This window comes from Ammospiza nelsoni, chromosome 23 (assembly GCF_027579445.1).
Source record: "Ammospiza nelsoni isolate bAmmNel1 chromosome 23, bAmmNel1.pri, whole genome shotgun sequence".
NCBI lineage: Eukaryota > Metazoa > Chordata > Aves > Passeriformes > Passerellidae > Ammospiza > Ammospiza nelsoni.
The window spans coordinates 99,093-108,397 of NC_080655.1; the positions used below are offsets into that span (position 1 = coordinate 99,093).

Genomic DNA, 9,305 nt, shown 5'->3' on the forward strand with positions numbered 1-9,305 from the left:
TCGGCCGAACTCGGAGCCGATCAGTGCGCCCGGCGCGGCTCGGCTCGCTTCGGCCGAACTCGGAGCCGATCAGTGCGCCCGGCGCGGCTCGGCTCGCTTCGGCCGAACTCGGAGCCTCTCTGTGCGCCCGGCGCGGCTCGGCTCGCTTCGGCCGAACTCGGAGCCGATCAGTGCGCCCGGCGCGGCTCGGCTCGCTTCGGCCGAACTCGGAGCCGCTCTCTGCGCTCGGCGCGGCTCGGCTCGCTTCGGCCGAACTCGGAGCCGATCAGTGCGCCCGGCGCGGCTCGGCTCGCTTCGGCCGAACTCGGAGCCGATCAGTGCGCCCGGCGCGGCTCGGCTCGCTTCGGCCGAACTCGGAGCCGATCAGTGCGCCCGGCGCGGCTCGGCTCGCTTCGGCCGAACTCGGAGCCGCTCTCTGCGCTCGGCGCGGCTCGGCTCGCTTCGGCCGAACTCGGAGCCGATCAGTGCGCCCGGCGCGGCTCGGCTCGCTTCGGCCGAACTCGGAGCCGATCAGTGCGCCCGGCGCGGCTCGGCTCGCTTCGGCCGAACTCGGAGCCGATCAGTGCGCCCGGCGCGGCTCGGCTCGCTTCGGCCGAACTCGGAGCCGCTCTCTGCGCTCGGCGCGGCTCGGCTCGCTTCGGCCGAATTCGGAGCCGCTCTGTGCGCTCGGCGCGGCTCGGCTCGCTTCGGCCGAACTCGGAGCCGCTCTCTGCGCTCGGCGCGGCTCGGCTCGCTTCGGTCGAACTCGGAGCCGCTCTCTGCGCTCGGCGCGCCTCGGCTCGCTTCGGCCGAACTCGGAGCCGCTCTCTGCCCTCGGCGCGGCTCGGCTCGCTTCGGCCCAACTCGGAGCCGCTCTCTCCGCGTTCGGCTGAGCTCGCCTCGGCTCGGCTCCCTGACGGCGGGCAAGCGGCGCCGCCTCACGTTAAACTCGCCCGGCTCGGGGCTCTCCTGCTGCCGCGTCCCGCGGGCGGCCCGGCCATCGCACGGACACGATCGGGAGCGCGGCGTGGCACAGGAGCTCATTGGGCAGTGACCGCACTCGCGCTAATTAGCGCGCACGAGAGCAGCGGGCTCGGTTCGGCTGAGCTCGGCTCCGTTCAGGCAGCCTCGCAAGCCTGGCCTCGGTTCGCTCGAGGCCGTCAGGTTCCGCCGGTCTCGCCTTGGTTCGGCCGAAGGAGGCGTCGTTCGCTCGTGTTTTTACAAATATCTTTCTATATTGACTGTATATTTCTATATTTAATTTTATACTTCTATAATACTTCCATTATTCCAAATAAAAACCCCGTCTCTAACCAAATAAATAAAAAAACCCTTCTTTTAAAGGATACTGAAATATTTTTTATTTATACTTTGTATAATTATACATTCATATTTTAATTTATCGTTTCTTTGGATGTATTACATTAATAATGATATATTATATATATAAAATTTTAAAATAGATTTAAATCATTATTTAAATTATGTATAATATCTACTGCTACAACTAATTTTTTCTGATATTTTAAATTTTTATATTTATCTGTATGTATTTATTATATATTTCTAAACTTAGATTTCTACCTTTATATTATTTGCATTTATAATTTTTACAATCAAAACACTGCCTATTGACCAATAAAGAAAACCCGCTTTATTTAAGTATTTTAAAAATATTTTCATGTTTATAATTTTCATATTTATATTTATAATTTGTTCAATATTACATGAGAACACACCTGCTCCTGCACCGCAGTGGGGCCCCCTCTCCTGGGGACCTTGGGGTGCCCCAACGGCATCAGAGCCCCGAGTCTTCACCCCCTTCTCCTCTATTTAGAAACTACAATGGAACTTTTTTCTGGAAATAAAGACATTACCTAAATCCTCTCCCCGTGTCCTAGACAGATGGATATTCAGTTATTAGTTGGCTGGGCAGCAGTTTCTTAAATAGAATGATAAACAAGATGTGAACATTTCAGCTACAAGCAAATAGGCAAATCTGAACAAGGTACTGGTGGGCGACCACTGAAGTTATTTTGAAGGAATTTTTTAAACAATAAAATATTGATACCACAAAAATAAAGCAAAAAGCTAACTACTGGCTAAGAAAAAATTAACTTTTGACAGCAACAACATTCCAACCACACAGGCTTTTTCCCGATGTCATACCTTATAACTACCTCTCTTGGGAATTCTCATCATGTATCCCAAAAGGAATAAATACCTCAGAGCGTCCTAAAGCAAAAAGTAGCACACATGAGCTCCTCACACTCCCGGGAGGCCTGCACAGCGTGCACTGAGTCTGCAACAAATTCTGCTCAGTGAGAGTCTGCAAACAAAGGTTCAATTGATGAATTGAACTGATTGTAAAGGGAGGTTTTCTAAGCACAGAAGCACAACAAAGAACAAGCAAAAACAATTCTTAAAAAAAACCTGCAAGTTTTATTTAGCATATATGCGACTGATTTCCACCCTGTGGCTTCTCACTTTGATTCGCGTCTGTAGGTTCAGGAAGATGACAATGCACACTCTGCCCTCCCTGAGCCCCCCACAGCAGCTGAGCGCTGCTCCGTGCGCTCAGATCGTCAGGAACTGGATTGCCCGCATGGACTGGAACTGCTCTGCTGCAGATTCAGGAGAGAGGGGCCGGCTGAGGCGTCGTCCCAATTCCATTACTGTGTGACGAGAAGCGGTTTGTTCCCAACGGGTGCAACAATCCCCAGCTCGCTTCCGTGGTGAGTACCGATGGCACACAAATGGCAGCCTGAGGAAATCGTGTTCTGGGCTCTAAGTGGTCGGGACAGGGTCTGATTTTTTGTTTTGCATCTGTATGATGATTAGTACGACAGGGCCCTGATCGATGACATGGCAGCACAGAATTAAAAACTCCTCAATAGGATTACATCGACTTCTAGGAAAAGACAAAAGCCTAGGACCCTTCTGAAATCTATTTTTAATGCGAAGCACACGGATTGTCACTATGCTGTGCCTTCCAGCTTTTCAAAGCAGCTTACCTCTGAAGACCAGAAAACATTTATTTCTACAGAAACAATGGGCAAACCCCAGGCTAATCTCAACGCTACTGTTTAATAGGGGATCTGCCAGCGTGCCAGTCCAGCTTCAAGTGTGCTTCATTTCAGTCTAACATCCCCTCAAAATTCTTCTCACATCTCCCAACCCTGACATCTTATTTTTCCCTAAAGCTTCTCATCATTAGCAATTTCCAAGTAACATGGTATTTTTACAACATTCAAAAATGTCATGCTGGACTGTGCTAGAGAGTAATTTGCAAATATAAGCTTAGCAAAGTTTGAATTGACTTGTCCAGAGAAAAAACCTACAAGTGAACACCTACACCTGCCTACAAAGAGCTAACAAGCCCCTGGCAGCTGCCAGCATCAAAGCACAGCGGATGTTTCTAATACAGGGTAAGGATAACAATATCACCTTTTGTTCTCTCCAGCTTGTTTTCCCTGCAGTCATATTTTGCTTCTTATGATTTTTTTAGTCTCTGCATCTTCTTGGACAGCACCGAGCCCGACGACAAGGATACGAGAGTCTTTCCCTGCCGTAGGGAGAGAACCAGGAAAACAGTTAAAATAAGAACAGGGTAGTTTGAAATTCATACTTCCAATGAGAAGCAGCGCCTAACAAACAGAACAAAAGTAAACAAAGCATGGTACCTCCCTGGGGACAGAAGACTTACAAACTCTCCAGGATTTACAATTCTAGCGACCAACCCCTTCAGGACGGCAGCCAAGTGTCCCATGAGGTGGTGCTGCACCAAAGAACGATCTGAGAGGTTCCAAAGAGTGAAACGCACAATATTTTGCAAAGCCATAAAATCTTGCAAAATAACAAAAATACAATAGATGTAAACTACAGGGTAAGAGTACAAGTGTTCACTTTAAGAGCTGGAACCATCCAGGTGAGCACCTGATAACTGGATCCTCACCAGAGTTTGAACCCTTCAGGACACAGAAGGGTTTTCCCCAGAAATTTCACAGACTGAGTTTTGATACAAGTATACTTGCCAGACCCTCAGAAACATCACCCATTCTCCAGGTGTCTGGAGAGAACTGCAAATGGCTCTCACGTAGTTTGAGCTAGCTCTGTAAGGTCTCAGGGTGAATTTCACCAGATGCAACCAAACTGGGCAACTCCCAGTGGGACAGAAGGAACCCAAAGCTTGGGTTCGCAGAGCTGCAGCAAATACTGAGGAAACAAACATAACAGCGTAAAAAATAATAAACCATCCTTTTTTTTTCTCTTGCTTTTGTTTTTTTCTTATTCAGATCAGCATAGCAATTAAAGAGAAGGTGAAAAACTCACCATTACTGAACATTTCATCATCTGTAGGCTGAGCATCCTTAGCACAGAGGACTCCAAAGTTAAAATTCACCGATCCCTGGGAAATGAAACCAAATATTGTATGATAAACAATCAAACAGCAGACGTAAAAATTTGTTTCCTCTAAGGACTTTCGGGTACGTATGTACCTTTGCATACATCCAACACATTGGAACATACACTTTATACCATCTCCTAATAAGTAAAAATTTACCTTTAAACTTTGATAGTACAGCATAAAATTATGAACTTAAATTGGTGATCTGTTATTATTAAGTTGGTGCCTAAAGTTATTTCTGCTGTCAGGTTCAAAAAAACATTAATTTTTTTTACTGGAATGAGCAATTGATTTCAAAGTCATCACAAGCCCACCAAAACACAAAGCAGTATTCACTGGATGGGTCTGTGAGCTAGAAGTAGTTAGGCTTGTACTTCCCTCTTGCTATTCCAGAACCAATAAATCCTGTCAACAAAACCAGGATCTATAGCCCACTGCTGTGAAAGATTCTACGAGGATGATGGTTTGATTTGTGTTTAGAAGTTTTGATTTGAAATGGCCAGTTCAATGGATAAAGACAGTTTAAGTAGTATTACATTGCTATTATTATTATTTCTATTATTATTTTTACTATTACTACTGCTATTGTTATCATCTGCTACTGGAAGAAACAAACCAGTAGTACCTATACTTAATTACTTTTATTTCCAGGAAATAATAAAGAAAAAGAACCAAACCAAAAAAAGTCACTTCCTACCTTTTATATCAAGGGATGAAAAATTTCTCTTGGGCTCTTCTCCAATTTATCAAGACTCATAGCACTGAAAGGCAAACAAAACAGTGCTTTATAGAAGGGCAAGTGCACATTTCAAGGCTGAACCACCAACTGATTGCAGTGACAGCAGCTACAACATGAATCGTTCCCAGAGCCTCTGTTAAATGGAATGTTCTGTGGAACTGCCGTTTCTTTCCCAAAACACTAACTTCCAACACTTCCTAATAATATTTTGTATTTTAAAACAAAAGAAGTTAGTGAGACTCTGTGCGGAGGTCAGGTTTAAATTTATTTCCTTCTAAAGCACAGAGCTCTGTTCCATCACCCTTCACTTCGGCTCTACACTGAATCGTGGTGAGCATTTGAGGAGTGCTCCATAATCAATTCTATTTCTCTCTTTTTCTAGCTCTCTCTATTCCTAAATCATTCCAGACAAGTCAAATGAAAAATGAAAAAAACAAGTTCAGCATCAAAGTCACACTTTTTCCCGTTGTCTGGTCAAGAACAGGCTCTAAATCCACTTACTGCTGCCTTCAACGATTCAGACTTGCAAAAGCATTCTTACATATTTTACAGGTTTATGATAAAACCCACAGAACGCAAGCTCTGAATTACAGGAAAAGGTACACAGGCAAATATCTAAAGGGATCACTTATTAGTAAATACATACCTTGGTAGAGATCGCACTGAGAACCTTTCTGAGGGACTCTAAGGGACGCATGTTTTCTGAGCACCCTATAAACAAGAAAAGCTAGGATATAGTACAGGACATCCCCACTTTTTCTACATATTCAAATAGTATTTTTAATAAAAACAATTCAGTTAAAAAAGAAGGAAGAAAACCAAGCTAATTTTACTCAGCTGTATTTACTGCCGATTTAGAGAAAAATCCCGGGCAGCGTCGGCCGTTGCGGCACACGTCGCGCCGGCAGCAGGGCCTGCCGGGAGTTGGAGTCTCGGGCTGGTAGCCACTCATGTGCCGCGATAGCCGTTGCGTCACACGCCGCGCCGGCAGCAGGGCCTGCCGGGAGTTGGAGTCTCGGGCTGACAGCCACGGCTCCGTCCCCCGCCACCGGGAGCTGCAGTCCCTCCCGGGCATCAAACGGCTCCTTCGCCCCAGGGCGGGGAAGGACCTGAGGCAGGACCGCTCCTCCCGAATGCCCTCTCTTTTCCCCTCCAACTCTTTTTCTTTTTTTAACGCTGTTTTTCACCCCTTTCCCTTCCCTTCCCTTCTGCTCTCCTGCTTTCTTTCCTTTCCTTTCCTTTTTTTCCCCTTCCCTTTCCCTTTCTTTTTCTTGTATTTGTAATCTTGGTTTTCCTTCCTAGCTTTAGAATCAAAAAGCAGCAGTAGTAACTTTCAGGCTACCTGGGAGTAAAAAAAACCCCAAAACTATAATGATTGAAAGAAAACTATTTATTCCCTGGGAGCCTGAAATTTTCTACTGCTGCACATGACACAGAGCTTTTTATTCCTTCTTATATACAGTTGATATTTTATACTCGCTTTATACACCGCCCCCTGCCGTCTGCACCGGCGCTCTGCAGGCAGAGTGCTGCGGCGTCGTTCGGTTCTGTTTAAATAAACTCGGCTAAATTAGGCTTGGTTCGGCTTAGGTCTAAAATCGGCTTTTCCGGCTCTTCGGCTGAACTCGGCCCGGTTGGGCTAAAGTCGGTCATATTCGGCTCTTTGTCTAAATGCGGCCAATGTCGGCTACAGTCGGCTATCGGTTACACTCGGCTATCATCGGCTCTTCGTCTCAAGTCGGCTGTGTTCGGCTACACTCGGCTCTTCGGCTCAAGTCGGCTGTGTTCGGCCACACTCGGCTCTTCGGTGAAACTCGGCTATTTTCGGTCACACTCGGCTCTTCGGTGAAACTCGGCTGTTTTCGGCTACACTCGGCTCTTCGGGGAAACTCGGCTGTTTTCGCCCACACTCGGCTCTTCGGCTCTTCGGAACAATTCGGCCCGGCTCGGCTCCCTCAGGGCGGGAAAGCGGCTGTCAGAGGACCCCGGCACAGCGAGGCGTTTCCCCACATGCCTGTCACAAACCCGCCGAAATACGCCCGCCCGCGGCGCCGCTGAGACCACAGCATGTGTCGGGTACACTTGAAACGTCACAGAAAATACCACCGGGGCCGCGCCGGGGTCGGTATTCCATGCAGGCAGTCCACTGACACCCACCCCGGTCCTCCACTTCCCCGCCCTTTTCGCCGCCCTGTTGAGAAGGTCAACCAAAAGTCCGCGACATCCGCGACGCGCCACTCCCAAGGTGGCGGCCTCTCGGCGCAGGGCTGCAGTACCGCGCTCTGCCCACAAGGCGGCAGCACTGCCGCCCGCCCCAGCCGGGGGCGCAGCGCGCCTCGGGGCTGCGGGCAGCGAAGACGGCAAAAAAGAACAGGGGCGACCCCCGCCGAAAACTGCTCTGAAATAAATGCCCCAAAACAACCGGGAAGAGGAAAAAAAAAACTTCTGCCTCTAATCTAATAGAACAAAACAAAACAAAACCTCAACAATTTCTTAAAAAAAAAAATTAAATATTTAAAAAAATATTTTTTTCATATTAATATTCACATTTCTATTTACAATGTATATTGATGTACACTGTCCATTTATACATTTGTTTTTATGAATACATTTCTATTCCATATTGCATATATCCCTAAAACTTAAATTTATTTTTATATGTTTATACATATTTTTACATAGTAAGTATATATTTCTGTTAGGATTTTTACTTCTGTAACACTCACAGTACTCAAAATAAAACCCCTGCCTCTACCCCATACATGGCATATAAAACCCCCTTTCATCTCAACTGTACTTAATTTTTTTAAAAAAACATTTTTCAAATTTATATTTAAAATGTTTACTGATGTATGATCGATTTTGCATTTATATTTAGCGATTTATTTATAAATTTATATTCTATGTTACATGTGTTCCTATTACTTATATTTTTATGTACTTTTATTCATATCTTTATATATTTATTATATCTTTCTGTGTTAGGATTTTTACATCTGTAACACTTACATTATTTAAAATAAAACCCCTGCCTCTACCCACATTAAAGCCAAAAAGAACCTCAGTCTTCTCAACTGTATTTAAATATTTTTTAAAATTCTGTTTTTCAGGTTCATATTCACTTTTACATTTAAAATGTATACTAATGTATACTCTTATTTGTATTCTCCATTACATCTCTTCCTATTATTTATATTTACTTAAATTTTGTGTTTATATATATATATTTATATCTTGATTTTATATCTCAATATTTAGAAATATATAACAATAATATCTACATTCATATTATTTAAAATAAAAACCCTGCCTCTAACCCAATAATAAAAAAGACCCCAACCCTTTCTTTTAAAAAATATTTAAATATGTTTTATCCTTATGTCTGATTTTTATATTCATATTTGTATTTATAATGTATATTAATGTCTATTGCTTACTTATACATTTATCTTTACCAATGTCAAGTTATAAATAAATTTATATTCTATATTACATCTGATGCGAGTAGATATTTATATATTTTTATACATATTTTTATGCATTGATTAAATATTTCTGCGTCAAGATTTTTACTTCTCTAACACTTATAATATTCAAAATAAAACCCCTGCCTCTACTTAAATAAAAGCCAAAACATTCCCTTTCTTTTAAACTATATTTACATATTTTTATATTTATATTCCCATATAATGTTATTTATATTCTATACTACAACTCTTCCTATTACTTACATATATTTATATATAAATTTATATTCATACTTTAGCAATTTCTCTTTATATATTTATTATATATTTCTATCTTAAGATCCACATTTCTATATTACTTATATTATTTAAAATAAAACTCCTGCCTCTAACCAAATAAAAACCAAGGACACCCCTTTATTTGAACCAGATTTAAAATTTAGAAAGTAAATTTATTTTTCAAAATTTAATGATATTTATATGGATATTTTTATTTATTTTATTCATAGATATTATATATATTAGAGAGAATACCTTCTAATATAATAATAGATATATATTTTCTGTATCATATTTTTTACTTATATTTATTTAAATTAAATAAATATATACAAATATATATATACAAAAAAAACCTGATAAGAGACTAAGAACTTTTTCAACAGATAACCACAGTACTAATTTCAGACTTAGAACAATATTTAGGCATAAT

The 9,305-nt window shown here is 42.9% G+C and overlaps 1 long non-coding RNA gene across 4 annotated transcripts; it reads right to left on the reverse strand.

The window, feature by feature from the left end:
• Nucleotides 1-2,398: 2,398 nt before the first annotated feature.
• Nucleotides 2,399-6,018, reverse strand: LOC132083450 (uncharacterized). 4 transcript variants are annotated; one of them, XR_009419950.1, is made up of 5 exons: nt 5,773-6,018; nt 5,085-5,148; nt 4,312-4,387; nt 3,427-4,194; nt 2,399-2,832 (listed from the first exon to the last, which is right to left on the reverse strand). It is a non-coding gene; the product is annotated as an uncharacterized LOC132083450 (long non-coding RNA). The 4 variants fall into 4 exon arrangements; XR_009419951.1 differs by having other exon boundaries at nt 2,399-2,654; nt 3,427-4,387; XR_009419949.1 differs by having other exon boundaries at nt 2,399-2,743; nt 3,427-4,387.
• Between the last annotated feature and the right edge of the window lie 3,287 nt (nt 6,019-9,305).